The sequence below is a fragment of the Eleutherodactylus coqui genome, chromosome 12, assembly GCF_035609145.1.
Source record: "Eleutherodactylus coqui strain aEleCoq1 chromosome 12, aEleCoq1.hap1, whole genome shotgun sequence".
In the NCBI taxonomy this organism is placed as follows: domain Eukaryota; kingdom Metazoa; phylum Chordata; class Amphibia; order Anura; family Eleutherodactylidae; genus Eleutherodactylus; species Eleutherodactylus coqui.
This window is the reverse complement of record NC_089848.1, coordinates 9,132,891-9,148,713: the sequence shown is the minus strand read 5'-3', so window position 1 is coordinate 9,148,713 and position 15,823 is coordinate 9,132,891. Positions and strand designations below refer to the sequence as shown.

At 43.5% G+C, this 15,823-nt stretch overlaps 1 protein-coding gene across 8 annotated transcripts in view; it reads left to right on the top strand.

Moving 5' to 3' along the window:
• Positions 1-15,823, top strand: part of GLI3 (GLI family zinc finger 3) — a 244,228-nt gene that overhangs the window by 211,451 nt on the left and 16,954 nt on the right. The gene's annotated exons all lie outside the window — the stretch shown is intronic.

Below are 15,823 nucleotides of genomic sequence, written 5' to 3'. Positions count from 1 at the left end.
CTCGAACACAGCCGCGATTTTGAGTGTTGTCTGCTCTATTTTGCCACAATTAACATACATCATCACCCATCATGAAAGAGGTAAAAACATTACATCAATGGTTTGTTTTGTCTCGTTATGCGGCCGTGATTTTAACGGGACACGATCATGCCAATCTGTTTCAGTCCTAAAACACTAAAAAGCTTTTCAAGAACACATGAATTTCAAGCCCCCCAAAATGCCCCAGAAACCTGAATGTGAAGGAAGACGTAAAGGGCCACACCAGGGATTTTTTTTAATAATTCATTATGTAGCTGTCCCCCAAGTTTATGTAAGTCAGCTTGTACTACCTTGGTTAGTTACTTCTTTTTTGCCTAAAACTCCTGTCCACTTTCTCCCCAGATGGTCATGTGATCTCAGTTCTGACCAGCTCAGATCTGCTTGGGGTTATTTATTCGTTTTTTAGTCAATTTCTCAGTGGGTGTGGTGCTGTTACATGATCCACATCACATAAACAGCCTAGCTGTCACAGTTACTGATGATGACCTAACATCTCCTGTAACACAGTTATAATAGAGGAATTCACAGCTCAGTCTCCTGACTGCATACTTATGATTTGTATCCTTTTTAGGTGAATATAGAAGGAAATGATAGTTAAACTGTTTCCCTAGCAGTTAAAAATGGCATAGCCTCAGTTAATGCTATGCTGATGCATCATGGGATAGATGTGGAACTGAAAGTTAAAAAACTCAGCCTCAACATGGTGCCCAATAAGCATCAGACAGGGGGCTGCACTGCATGGATATGGCTGGAATAGACAGAGGAGATCTCCAGAGTGTGACAGGCAATCAGGTAAGGGGTGCAGGGATAGAGATCTTCTCTGTCTCTGTTGAAGGAAACTTTAAGTATGCAGGTTTACTAACAACTATTACAATATGAATAAACCCAGAGAGTTTGTGATATGTGTATTCATGTATTACTCTTGTAAGTAATGGGGGCAACATTGGATCTATAGGTTCAAATCAAACCAGCGGCATGGAGTTTGTATGTTCTTCTTTTTCCTCTGGGTATCCTAGCTTTGTCCCAAAAACATACCAATAGGGTGATTGGCATCTTATAAAATTGCCTCTAGTACATGGGAAAATTTACATTGTGAATGTGGACTAATGTGACCTGTGGAATGTGCTGGTACAGTATACACATCATTTAGTGTGTCCTTTCCAATTAATAACATAAAAAATACAATAATGATGATTTTCCACTTGGTGACATTTTCACTAAAGTAGCAATCAGAAGCTCCATCGACTTTGTTATATGGGTGATTATTTTATACCTAATTTCCTTAAACAGGATTTCTAGGGCTATAACATCCCAGGATAGGTCATCAACATTGATGAGGACACCGGACGCCCCCAACTATTAGCTGTTTACAGGAGGCACTCTGCAGCAAAACTAGCACAGCGCCATAGATTGTACAGTGGCCAAGAATGCTACTGCAAGCTTAGTCTTATTCCAATGAATGATAGAGGTCTGCAGTACCAAAGAAACTATTTGTCCACTCCCTACTTCTTTCCACTCATCGTATTCCATTACACATCTATTTCGCTCCTCTGTTTCTCTCTTGTTGTTATGTTGTCCCCATGCTAACCTAAAAACTGTTCCGATTCCATCCACATCCCAGACTCATTATCCATGGTCCATCACTTACAAAGCATATCAAGAAATTATTACTTTGTGACTTAAGACGTTTCCAAGATTTTAATCCATTCACTCATCACGTCTCGGCTAGATGTTGCTGCCTCCGCCAAACTGGCATCATATTAAGCTGTCTGTCTTGTCTCCAATCCACTGAAAATGGGATTGTAAGACATGCCCAAATTCATTCAGCATACCTCATAGGGCTCCCTGGAGGAACGTTTTCTCTTCTGTTTTATTTCCATACATTAAGGAAACATTTACAAATGGAATATGTTATTATTGTGTGTTTATGCAAAAAGGCAGGATTGGGTGCAAGTTAATTGGTTTAAAGGGATTCTCTCATCAGGTTTATGCTGCCCAAAAGGATGGGCAGCATGAACCCGGGACAGGGATGTCTGTTGACCCTTGGATGCTTAATTTTGAAACACTGAAGCGTTTCAGAATAAATACACTGTGAAGTTTGACTTGGAGTTGGGCTCCGAGTCACAGAGACAGGCCGTGCCGGACGCTCCCCGTTCCCACAGTGTAGACTGACAGCCCTGTCCCTGCGTGTGTATATACAGAGAGAGCTGTCATCCTGCAAGCTGCGGATGGGGAGCGGCCGGTGCGGCCTGCCTCTGTGACTCGGAGCCCAACTCCAAGTCAAACTTCACAGTGTATTTATTCTGAAACGCTTCAGTGTTTCAAAATTAAGCATCCAAGGGTCAACAGACATCTCCCCGGGTTCCTACTGTTGTTTGAACCTGATGACGGAAGCCCTTTATTCTACTGGTTTAAGAGGGGCATCATTTATACTGTGTTATCTTCTGATACATGAGAGTATAGTATATAGCAGGGACGCACAGTACAACCATCTTGGTAATCTTCTGTGAAATGCTCTTGGGCACTCTGTAGATTTACTCACCAATAAATCGGGGTAAAACTGTAAATCCAGTTCCAGTTTTTCCCTGTGTGGGAAAAAGTTGTGAGGCCCCCGTATACTTGAGAACAAAGTTCTCCCAATGCCTCCCCCCCCCCCTAGATTGCATGATGTCTGCATACTATGTATTACCAGGTGATATACCTGTGCGTTGCATGGCGCTATAAGTGCAGGCATTGGTTATTGAAAATTGGGCTTTTGAAGGCATTTCCTTCTTCTACGTGATTTCTGATGTCACTACGTCATCTTGCAGTCATTGCAAATCATTCGTTCTTCAAAAATTTGATTATGAGGCGCAGCGCAATTGGCACCAAGCTGGGTTCTCATTTTACCGACCTCGGAAGGATGGAAGGCTGAGTCAACCTTGAGCCGGCTACCTGACGCATGTGGGGATCGAACTTGCAACCTTCAGGTCGTAGGTGAGAGCTTACACTCTGTGCCACACGAGGCTCTTAGTGTATTAGAAATAGCAACCAATCATAGAGCAGCTTTCATTTTAACTTAATGATACAAGAAATAGCAACCAATCACAGCGCAGCTTCTATTTTACCTCAGCAATATAAGAAATGAAAGATGCCCTGTGATTGGTTGCCACTGGCACCAGAAATTACAGGGAAAGTTGGTGAGTTTTCGATTTTAATTCCGCCAGTATTTGTTGCCTGATGCTGGAGAACGCTCATGCAAAATGTCACTCAGATCGGACAGAATTGTGGATGTGTAGATGACACAGCCAGACAGATCAGATTGGTCCCGAAGGGTTGTAGTCATGTCCCCATAGACCTAAAACATCCCAAGCTAACTATATTGGGATTTGTCTTTCTTCCAACTCCATTCCACATGGTGTGACCATAGAACAGGCAGCAACGATGTGTATACATTCTACTCAAGTAATTAGTTACTTTTATAATAGAAATCGTTAGCTGGTTGTAAGTCGTGTGGTACAAGATTTCCATCGCGGTGAAGAACCTCTTCGGCCCCCTGTCTACGGGCAAGGTGGAATATCGCTACCGATGTTTCCCCGCCGGGGAACAAAGGAGAGAACCGTCAGCTTTCCGAGGTGAGCCCATCTAAAAAGAATCGCGGCAAATCGCAGCATGTAGCGATTTGAGTCCCGCGAGCGGAGAATCGCTATGATTCTCCGCTTGTGGACAGGGAGTTGTGCTTTCCATAGCAACACTATGGAAAGTGTGCACTGCGCTACTTGCGGCCGAATTATTGCCGCGAGTAATGTAATGCAGGATCGTCTGTGGACAGGGGCCCTTCTTGGGCAAACATTTCTTGCTGCTCCATGTAGCTTATAGTATCAGCCCAAATCTTGTTTTCCTTTCCTGTTGACCTTCTTCTCCTCAGCTATGACCTCCATGCTGAGGGCTCCCCGTGTAAGTACTTGCTATTGCCTTGAGCAGACTTGCCAGTTCATTGAAGCTCCACAAGCTACAATAAATAGCCCCCCCGTTGCCCCTTAAGCAGTATTTGTGTGGTTTGGTATCAGTTACGGTACTTTGTCTTGGCCAACGTTGGTCAGATAGCATGAAAAAAGATTCAAAACAGATTATGATTAGGATAACTTCTCTTATGATCCTGATCGCCACCTAGGGTCAAGAAGGAGTTCTTATTGCCTATTCTTCTTCAGACGACGTATACACAAATACACTTGACTCAGCGCAACGGTTTTGCCCAATGAGCGAGGTTGATTTGCCTTTGTATTGGCGCCTTCTATTGTACTTTTTTTGCACATGCAGGGCCTGATCACATGCATGATAGTTCCAGATATTTCTTGTTTGCTCCTGTCGTCTGCCCCTGTCCTGATGTCTTTAGCCCCATGGCCGGTGACACTAGCGGCTGCCTCCAACTAATTACCGCCAATGATCTTCTTTCCATCGTAGTGATTACATGTCATTGGGTTTCCTTTAGTGAAGCTTAGCTCCAGATGCTGACCTGTGCTGTATCTGTGTTTTTGGTGTACTTCAATGTAGTTTATTAGCATGACTAAGTGAATCCTGGACTTCACAGCACAAAAAGTGCATAGATGGTGTGCCAGGTGGAAATGGTGCCAAGTTGATGAGACTCTGCAGGCCAGCTCTTATGGTTCCTATAATAATTCTAGCGAATTCCTCCATGTTGGAAATCAGCAATAAAAACTCACGTTGTGCGACGTACTTGAGACCAGGACTCAGTAAATCTATTCCAGAACTGGCTGATCCCCCTAGCAGTATCCTTCCCTCCTTCACAGGCGCTGTGGCCAGCAGTAAGCATGGGATTTTTTTGACCATGCATTTTTGCAGCATGTTTTGCGCACACAAGTTGTGCGCATTCGCACATGCCAAAAAACACGCAAGCATGCTCCAATTGACTGCAATGGGCTGTTAAGTTAATTGGTTCAACGTGTACTGTTACGCAGTATTTCACGCATGTCATCGCATTTGCGCTCCTCCATTCACTTCTATGGCGACCTTTTGTGCACAAATACGCAGAAAGATATAACATTTTTGTGCGACCGAAATGTGTACGCCAAAATACTGTGAACAAACCAATTGACATCAATGGGTTCTGTTCTCTGCATATTGTGCATCCAAGTATGTGCGAAATACATCCGTGTGAGGCTGGCCTGAAACTATTTTAACTTAACTGCCCATTGGTATCAATCGGAGAATGCGCAAATACACAAAACATATAGTAAAACACACAGTTGAGTGCAAAAATGCAATGGTCATCACGCAAATACGCATACGTAAATGAGCTTACATACGTGTGAAGCCGGCCTAAGTCCGCCAAATAGAAGTACAATAGCATCAAGTATACTGTTACTTTCTGATTAGTTGACTAGTCTGGTCGGAAGACGACCTCCCGTTATGTGAAATATGAGGGAGGACTGTACAATCTAGAATGAACAGCTGGATAGAATTTTGACAAACTTAACAGAAGAGGATGAGAACAAGTCAAAACCAGGGATATGCAAATAAGGGAGATGGAATAATACCTCCACAGTGCCACCTATTGGAAGGCAGCATTCATGCAAGCCAAAGTTAGACTCTTTTTACAAGTCTAGTAAGTTACAAGGCTTGTATAAAGAGTCTAACTTTGGCTTGAAGGAATGCCGCCTTCCAATAGGTGGCACTGTGGAGGTATTATTTCATCTTCCTCATTTGCATATTACCCAGAGGAGTGTAAATGGACCTCTGAGTGCCTTAAAGGGGTATAAACTAGGTGACAGATTTACTTTGTTATGCCTCGGCTCAAGGACATATATTTACAGAGGATATTTTATTTAAGAATGAAATTATAGTAAACGAAGCTTTCCAGCCTCCAAATGGGCAAAAATGCAAACGCTAGTTTAGTAACCACTTGCATTGAACAAAGCTTACATCTGGCAGTGCCATGGTCTTCTGTGGGTTGCAGCAACCTGCTAGCCGCGCCACAGCCCTGTTGACTTCAGTGACAGTGTAAACTCACAAGCAAGCTTTGGTCATGTGATCGCTGTCGCAGTCCAAGTCTTTGTGTAGTCCTAGCCTAAATGTTATCCACAAGGCATGACAATGGCAGCCAAACTCTGGCACCACTCACATGTCATGTACTGGGACATCCTGGAGTTAGGCCTCCTTCATACAAGCGTTACTTATGGAGCCCAATCATGTCTTCCCGCTAGCGTTCCTGCACAGGTAAGTATCCTTTTCTGCACTGTTTCCATTGGCGCGGGACACACCCACACCATGTTTGAACAGATGGGGCAGTCGAATGAGTCGGTGAGCCAGCCTACTTAGTCGTCGGTGTTAGTAATTTACACCCTGAATTTTGCAGTTACAAGCGTGCTTTTGTGCAGACAGATGCGCATTTGCAAACTCCCATAAACTCCTAAGGAGCCTCGGGTGCAAATGTGGGCAAAAATAGATATTGTTGCATATTTTTCCTGGCGGCGAAAATGTGTGCAGAAAAAGGACCAATGTGAATGAACCCATTGAAACCTATGGATTGTAATGGTTGCGGTTACCGTTTTGATTTTCTGTTCGCAAAAAGGTGTGCAAAAGCGGTCGTGTGGAGGAGGTCTCAGTCAAGAATCCCAATTCTATTAAACAGAATACCATAACGAGCCAAATAAGGCTAGATGTACTCTACCATATTTGGGGCTCATGTGCTGTCCTTGTACTTCCACAGACAACACACAGCCTCATTTTTGCCTATGGCGCTATAATCATGGACGTTATTTCACAGGGACTCATCATCCATGTCATGGCATGTCCTATTTCTGTTCCTTTAATGGACGAGAAGTAAGACATGCCAATGCATGTCAATGTATATGTACCGCTGTCCATGTGCCATCCAATGAAAATTGTGCCCCAGTCTCTTGAGCACAACTGGTACCTATGGCTAGTGTGCTAAGAGTTGGACGTCTTTCACATCTGAGAAGATTTCATTCTTCAAACGCTGTGTTGACCTTTTGCTAAGACCAATAGGGGTTACAGACAAAAAAGGCTTGAAGCATAAAATCTGTCTCCCAATTTCTACGTTCTTGCCATAAACATGTGAAAACTCTAAATTGGCAATAGAAATTCATGATGTGTGGAAATAATTACGCTTGCCTTGGACCACTGCAAATGCTTTATAAAAATGTCAGCACCGTGTGGAAGAGATTGGCAAGGCTCGGTCTGTGAGCCAGACCAGAGGTGTTATATAAGAGGGTTTTTTTTTTCCATAACACCAGAATGAACCATATTAAGCTATTAACTTTCCAGCTATCAATACCTGAATTTAGCTGGAATTTATTTTTAATACCTTAGGAGAAAATTCATAGCCCCCATAAAAATGTGTTTCTCGCAAATAGAAAAATATGTAGAATGTCTCACCATTAAACTGCAGATTTCTTTCCCTCTCTTGATCCTAAAATTGCCTTACATTTATATGGAAAAAAAGGGCAACATTTTCCTGCGCCGCCTATTTACCCAGTAAAACCAGCGCAGATTGTATATTAAGCGGCTTGGTGCGAGGCGTTTTTTTGGTAGAGGTTTCATTACTGTTGCCTATGTTATGTATTGTGTAGGCCTGCAGATGTGTGCTTGGAAAGGCACCTGACATCGGAATGAAACACTTCTCTTCATCCCCCTTTCTTTGCCGGGATGTTTAATATGAAACTGAAGCTGACTGAGCAATAAACCGTCTGCGCCCAGCTAACACTGACTTAATGAATGAACACAGAAGGGAATTGTGTCAATGGAACGCTGCGCTACCACATGGGGGCCACACAAATATAGTGCATCAAGAATCACAGTGACTAAGCTTTTTCATCAAGACAACTAAATGGCCACATTTAAAGGGATTGTCCATATTTAGAAAAAAAGGTTAGTTTTTTCCAGAATCGGACCACTTTTCTCCAAAGCTCACCGTTAGGCCGGCTTCACACGAGCGTGACGGGCTCCGCAGCGGAATATTCCGCAGTGAAGCCCGTCACGGCGCCCCCCAGAGACCCCATACTTACCAGCGGAAGATAGCGTGAAGACGCTTCCCCGCCCACCGCCGTCGCGTCATGTGACACGCCCACCGCGTCACATGACGCGGCCGGCCATGTCACGTGACGCGCCGGCCGCGTCATATGACGCGGCGGCGGTAGGCGGGAAAGCGTTTTCACGCTATCTTCCGCTGTGTTACAGCGGGAGATAGCGTGAACGGACGGCTTCCATTGACTGCAATGGAAGCCGTCAGGGCGTACACCCGCGGCATATAGAGCATGCCGCGGGTGAGGATGGGAGATTTCACGGTGCGGAATTCTGCGGCGGAATTCCGCATCGTGAACATTGAGGTATTAGGTTCAATAGAACCTAATAGCAGGGGGCAACGCAGCGGATTTTTGCCGCGAATTTACGCGGCATAAATCCGTTCGTGGGAAGGAGGCCTTAGTCAACTCAAAATACCAGGCAAGGGTCACAGACAAGAGTAATTCAGTTTCTTGAAAAATACCTACCTTTTTTTTCTGAGCCTATGCAACACTTGAAGGGCCTACCCCACCAAAAGCATTTATCGACTATCCACAGCTGAATGGTCATATTGAAAAATTGCTCGCCACCTGGGCCATTCTGACCAGATTCTCAGGAGGTGTTGGGACCAGTGGATTCATGAGAGCATGCACACAAAGCGACTGTGTTCAGGACACCCTTGACAGATCACAAGTAGAGAAGATTGTCTAATTGTCCGATTGTCTGACATGCACAAGCCTCGTGTGTTAAGGCAGCAGAAATGCAGTCCTGAGCTCTTGCTCTTGACCTGAAGGTTGCGAGTTCAATCCCCATGTAGCTCAGGTAGCTGCTCAAGGTTGAGTCAGCCTTCCATACTCCTGAGGTCGGTAAAATCAGTACCCAGCTTGGTGGGGGGTAGTAAATAAATTTCCTGAAAGTGCTGCGAAATAAGTTGGCACTACACAAATAACAAGATTTATTTATTCATTTTTTTAGGTGACCAATATATGATTCTTGGGTTCCAGCCCAGGATTCACGAGAGCAGCGTATTTCAAGTCCACCTAGTAAATAGAGCAGTGGTGTGCATGTCTGATCAACACTCCATTCACTGACAATGGAGATAGTCCAACGATGCCCATCCCCTTTAGTTCCCATAAAAGTGAATGGAGCGATGGTGACGCTTACCCATCATTGAGCCATTCACTATGGCTGCTCAGGTTATGTTCTTCTAGTGATTTTTGGAGGTCGAAGCAATCAGACCCTCGGCAATCATACAATTTTCACCCATCCTGTGGATAGGTGATAGATGTTTTTTGGTGGGATTAACACTTTAATTTTGAAAAGCGATGCAGTGATGTAATGAGGTTGGCCAAATGTGTAGCTCTAATGTGCAACTACACGTTTAGTCGTTTTTAGAAAGATTCTGGAGTTATGTGAAATCAATGATCTCCGAGCTTCAGTATTGCAAATATTCTACATCATCTTTTGCAACCTCAGTAGTAACTACTGGCTCCTCTTTAGAGCAGTGTATAGTCAACAAATGGGCCAAAGACCACTTTACCGAGGGTCTGATTGCTTCGACCTCCAAAAATCACTAGAAGAACATAACCCGAGCAGCCATAGTGAATGGCTCAATGATGGGTAAGCGTCACCATCGCTCCATTCACTTTTATGGGAACTACTTTACATGTCTAGACTTGCATATCTTGCAATAAATCAGTACAGTTGGTTATGAAATTGCAATCTGAGCTCTTTTCTAATACCATATTAGAGGTGTACGTCTCATGCAGAGCTGCACCCTATTGACCCATCTCAGCTTGCTCTTAGCTTAGCTATGTATTCCTCCAGCAGTACTAATGCGGCTACAGTTCTTTGTGAAAAAAGGACTAAATCTATCTTTCACAGCTGCTCTACCGTCCACGGAGACGACGTAGGCCAACAAAGTGCAGATCTCAAGGGAAGAATCTCACATCATAAATACCACCTCCTTAACTAGCTTCCTGTTGGATTCCATTACTTCAGGATGGTCATGGAACGTGAAACAGCATCACATTGCTACAGGCTTCCACCGCCGTGTTGACAAACCCAGCAACAGTACTATGAAAGCAACTACTGTAAATCTAAGATTCAGAGCGCCGTTAACCACTAGTGTGCTAGAGGAGAATGCACTACTTTTTTGTATGGGTCTATCGGTTACAAAGGATATACAGTATACATATATACATATGGTGCACTCTTTGTAAAAAAAAAAAAAAAATCAAGCACCTTGAAGGAATTGTTGTTTTGCTGTAAAACTTGGCATGCAGTTCCATCTCAGGCAGATATGCAAATGATTAGAGTTGTGGTGTGATTAGATGAACGGTCTCGCCACCTGAGTCCCTAAAAGTAGTTTTTAATTGCCAATCATTGCTCTATAGACCCGTATAAAGGTTCATGCATTGATTTGAAGGAATGCTGCCATCCAGTAGGTGGCGCTGCAGAGGTATTGTTCCATCTTCCTTATTTGCATATTACCTAGAGGAGCTTGGATGGTCTGATAAGTTTCCTAACTCACCTTCTTGGTGTTCTCTCTGTAAGGAGTGATGTAACCCCTCCCGACCCACGTCATAAGCCTCTTGCTAGTCAAGCCAGGACCCTACTGCACACTCATAAGGGGTAAAATCCCCTGAAACAACTGTCTGTGTATGGATTCTGGCTTGGTATTTAATTCCCCATCATTGGTCTACAGACCTGTATAAAGGGTCATGTATTGATTTGAAGGCATGCTGCCATCCAATAGATGGCGCTGCAGAGGTATTTTTCTTTTTCTTATTTGCATATTACCCAGAGGAGCCTTATAAGTCTCCTCACTTAGTGCTCTCTTCCTAAGGAGTGATGTTAACCCTCGACCTAAAAGTAGCTACACAATTGGCCTATTAAAAGCCTCTCAGAGACTACTTGTGTGTACTGGAGGCTACCTGTGTAAGACTCTCCTCCCTTAGGCCTTATTGACTCGAGCATTTTTACACAGCTAATTTAGCTTTGATACAAAATTGCGACCATCTGAATTGGATTCCAATGTATTCGTTCAGATAGCCGATTTATAGCCATGTAAAAACATTGCGACCGCGATAATAGGACATTGGCGCGATTTTTTAGGCGACTGGAAGAGATAGGTCTTGCTGTAACTTTCAGTCAATATACGTTGTGTCCCGACTGAAGGAATTCCGAGCGCTCTAAACCGTGTGAATGGATAAGAAAATGCTAAATTTAGCCGCGACTGTCATCCATGCGTTTTTCGGACGGGATATGGCTGGGGTAAAAATGCATCGCCCCCGTGAATTAGGCCTTACAAGAAGATCTCCTATACTTGTCTGTTGACCTACCAATAATCAAGGAAATCGGATAAGGAAGTACTTATTAGGCCTGTTGAGGCCAGGATTTCACATTGTTTTCAGCATATATTGGCTTCTAGAAGTGTACCTGTTGTTTTAGGTGACTTTTTAGAATGAGCTGTCATGTGTATGCAGATGAAGAAAAACAGTATTTTGTGCCTTACATGCAAAGTTATTCACCAGTTTTCCCTTTAGCAGGATTTACCTCGAATGATTAGTTTTCCCGGAGCTAGTTAACAGAGACTACAGTAGCTGCTTTGATGTCTTCCATACACAGCACACCTAAAGAATACCAGATTGCTCTCTCCCATCTTTGTGACACACCCTCAAAATAGCATCATACAGCATCATAGAGGACATTATACAGCAGTAGTGAGCAGTGTAACTGTGAATGCAGCATTGAAGTGAGGTACAGTTTACTAAAAGCTGCAGTCCAGCTCTGCATGTGTCCATGCCTCGCTCCATATACAGATAGTCCCCTACTTGTGAACATTTGAGTTACGAACTTTACTACATATGAACAAACCTGTCAGTAAGTATGATATAATGTCATAGCATTACATCATACTGTACAGCGATCGAACAGCTGTTTTATCAAGCTGTGCTGTAGGCTTGATAGGCATTCTGCATAGGCAGTCCTGGGGCCTTTCAAAAGGCTCCCAGCTGCTGTGGCAACCGCACAGCCACCCGCGATCTTATCATGGGAGGCTGTACAGGACCCCCGAACATCAGCTGCCAGCTGTTTCTTACAGCCAACACCTATCCGCAACAGCTCCGATAAGCCGCACTGCTCATCAAATCTGTTAACCTATTAATTCTGACAGCGGAATTTAAAGGTTTAACAACTCTGATGAGTGGCGCGGCTTGTCGGAGCTGTTGCAGGTGGGTGTCAGCTATAAGAAACAGCTGGCAGCTGCATTGTATGAAGCGGGATCTACCTGCGATCTCCCTCCATACAAAGGGCATTTGTTCAGGCATACAAACAGCTTCCTGGAACAGACTATCTGTAACTGTTTTCCCCTCTCCTCTCATAGACTTCTATGGGCAGTATGTTTCCTGATCCTTCAGTGAGTTGATAACTTGTCTCATTTCTCAGAACAGATATAACTATAAAATTCAGAGCGGATGATTGGTTCAGGCAATGGGGGTGGGGGGGGGGGGGGGGGGTAGTGGCTGATAAGTGGAAAAAGAGACACTTTTGTCTAATAAAATATGTTACAAAGTTTCTTATATTTGTTTGCACTACTGATTTATGTAAAGTTTGTTGATAGTACAGTGTCTATTTACCCCTGAAATATTCAACATCTTTACCAGACTGTACAACATTGTATAGCTTGTTTTTCCTGTATTTGCCAAAAAGAAGAAATATTTGAAAGCGGAACATATTTCTTCAGGTGTTCGCATCCCTGTTTCTGCTCCTCCAAGACACTCTTTCTCCAGGGTCGTTTAGGACTGTAGAACTGTTCTACACGCATGTAAAATAATCTATATATCAAGTACTTCTGTCTATATTACTGCACTTTCATCTCTACAACTGCGGATAACATCTACGCACGGTGCTTCTAGGACAATGCGAGATACATTGTAGCAGTCATTGTTTCCAGTCTTCATACTACACCATTGTCATATTGAGTGTCTTGTTGTAACAAGAAGGAGAGCCTTGCATTATGGATAAGTATATTTTTCTGAATAGATACCTTCTGAACAAGTCCCTGCGGGGGCATATCTTCTTCTTGGGGTCAGGAATGTTATAAGGTAGATTTGACTTTTCCAGGATATTGTGTCTGTCTCTGTACATTTAAATTGCCACAGAAAGCTCTTTGGAGCAAAGTACTGTGTTTTCTTTGTACCAGAGCCAGGGATTTTCTTCTCTTTTGGGAATTCTCGGACTCCTATTTAAACATACAACTCGAGCATGTTTAACCTATTGACTGTTATGTGCGGGCAGCTGCAAAACCGGTGGATAAAAATGAAAGTCGAGCTATATTATGAAATGAGGGCAGCAGTATAAACTACCCTGGTAACACAGCTTCACTTTATCTCAGGGATTCCAAAGGTTGACAAGTAGAATGATAGGAGACCCTGCAAAATCTGACAAACACACAATTGTCTCTTGTTCCAATAACTCTTTTTTTTTTTTTGCTCTTTTCAAAAAAGTCCTGAGTTACTAATATTCTACACTTCTTTCCTAGATGCACAAGGCTTTATATAGTAGGACTGCATATTCTGTGTCCATGTATAATATGTGGCAGTAAGTTCTAGGCTACCTGATGGCTTGTGGAATTCAGTTCTACACTATGGCGGGTTGTGGTTGATTGAGGTTGGTTGTGCCCTCCTCTGTGTTCAGCATGGCTGTGTATTTGCGGGCGTATAAGTGCAGTGTATTTGCAGAATCAGCATTGCTCTTTAGCGTGTGCATTGGCTTATTTTACTGTACTTTTTGTGCGTACAAGGCATGCGTGTTTGCGGTTGCCAGAAGAAAAGGAGTGATGCTACCAGCCATTGAAATGACTAATTAGTCTAATGATTCCGAGATGTTTTTCCTGTGCAATTATGCAGTGTTTTACACATCTGTTAGCGTACTGCGCATGCATTTGCACATCCCCATTGACTCCTATGGGTATTTTTGCTGTGCAAATGCACTGTGCGTTTTTTTTTGTTGTTGTTTTTTTTTTTGCATGATCAAAATGCAGATGAAAATGCTCGTATATGAACGAACCCAACCCAATGAAAACATTGGGTCATATTCACTGCGTATTGCGCACACAAATATGCGAGCAAATAGGTGAGCCTGTGTGAAGCCGGCCATGGAGTATAAGCTCACAGAACAGAAGTGAGTTTTATTTTTTTGTGTTTAAGGGCTCAGCCAGACGGGTGTTTTAACGTGCAAATTTTTGTGCACAGAACGCAAAGGCACAAAAAATTTGTATGACCAAAGCGGGCGCCACGCAAAAAAAAACGCACTTGGATGCATTATTCCGCACATACAGTGCACTGCCTGCTATTCCCTGCTGTGGCTGTGACAGCTGCAGCAGGGGATTCTTTGGATGTGAAACCCCAGGATGCTGTCACATTCAGGGGTTTCAACTTTGGTCAATGGGGTCGGCGGCAGCAGCAGCCCCATTGACGTACAGGGAAGATCACAGCTGTAGCAGAGGATCGCAATGTTCTCCCATTGAATTCAATGGAGCCAGCGCTACAGCCGGCTCCATTAAAAAGCAGTGGGCTGCCAGCAAGCCCTGCAGTGATTTTCGGGGAAGGGGTTTAAATATAAGCCCTTCCCTGAAAATCATCCCTAAAATGTGTAAAAAATTTAAAAAAAAATCTATACTCACCTCTCTGCAGCTGCTGGGGCTCAGGCGCGTCCAGCCGCCTCTTCTCCTGCATTGCTATGAAGAGCTTTTAGCAGGCGGGGATTTAAAATCCCTGTCTGCTGAAAGGGCTGCCCCTGATTGGCTGAGCTCTGTGACTAATCAGAGGCAGCTCTGAGCTGTCATTCAATAGCTGAGTGCTGCCTCTGATTACATAAAATTGAGATGTGCTAAAACTGGAGTTCATCAAGACTTCTACCACATAATTATATATTCTCTTCCAATTACATCTTAGCGTCACTTAGTATCACTTCCGAATAACCTAGTTGGGATTGCTGGACCCAACTTTACTTTTCGCAGACAAAGTTGGTGGATGCTTACAAGTTCCAGTCTGACTTCTCTAACAGACATAACCACACCTGATACTTGCTGCACACATTATTACCAAGTATGTTACAAGTCACGACGAGGGGCACAATTATAGTCTTTGCCAATTGCCAATTATAGTCTTTGACCCCACCAATGAAGTAGTGTGGTCACCATGCTCCAGCATCCTCATCTCCTTGACCAGAGTATGTACCTATGGCCTACCTGCAGCAATGTGCAAATAAAATCTGCAAAGAAACATGGTTACAGCATAAAGTGGCAAACACTGCATAACACAACTCTTCATGGCCAGTCCCAGTTGCTTCAATAGTATTCAGCCTGCAGTACCAACCTGAGCCACTATGCAATGTATGGCGCTGTCTGAAAATAGCTAGAAGTGGGAAAACGCTTTTAAGCATATATCTGTATAGAATTATTTCAGATGGCCAACTAATCTGGGAGATTAGTTGGGCTTCGGATTTCTTCAGTGGGTATGGATGAATCTATCCTTTCCCTGTCCTCATTACACAGCTGCTCTCTACTTCTGTTTTCTCCCTAGCATCCTTCTTTTTTATTTTGCTTTATGTTATTTTGCATCCCCAGAATTCCAGTGCTGCATCTCCTTTTACCCCTTCACATTACCCAGAGTTACTAAGAGGGGGTGTTTTGAGATGCTCTACTTCTGTGTGCATTCAGTGTACTCCTATCACCCAACACCAAATCAATATCTGG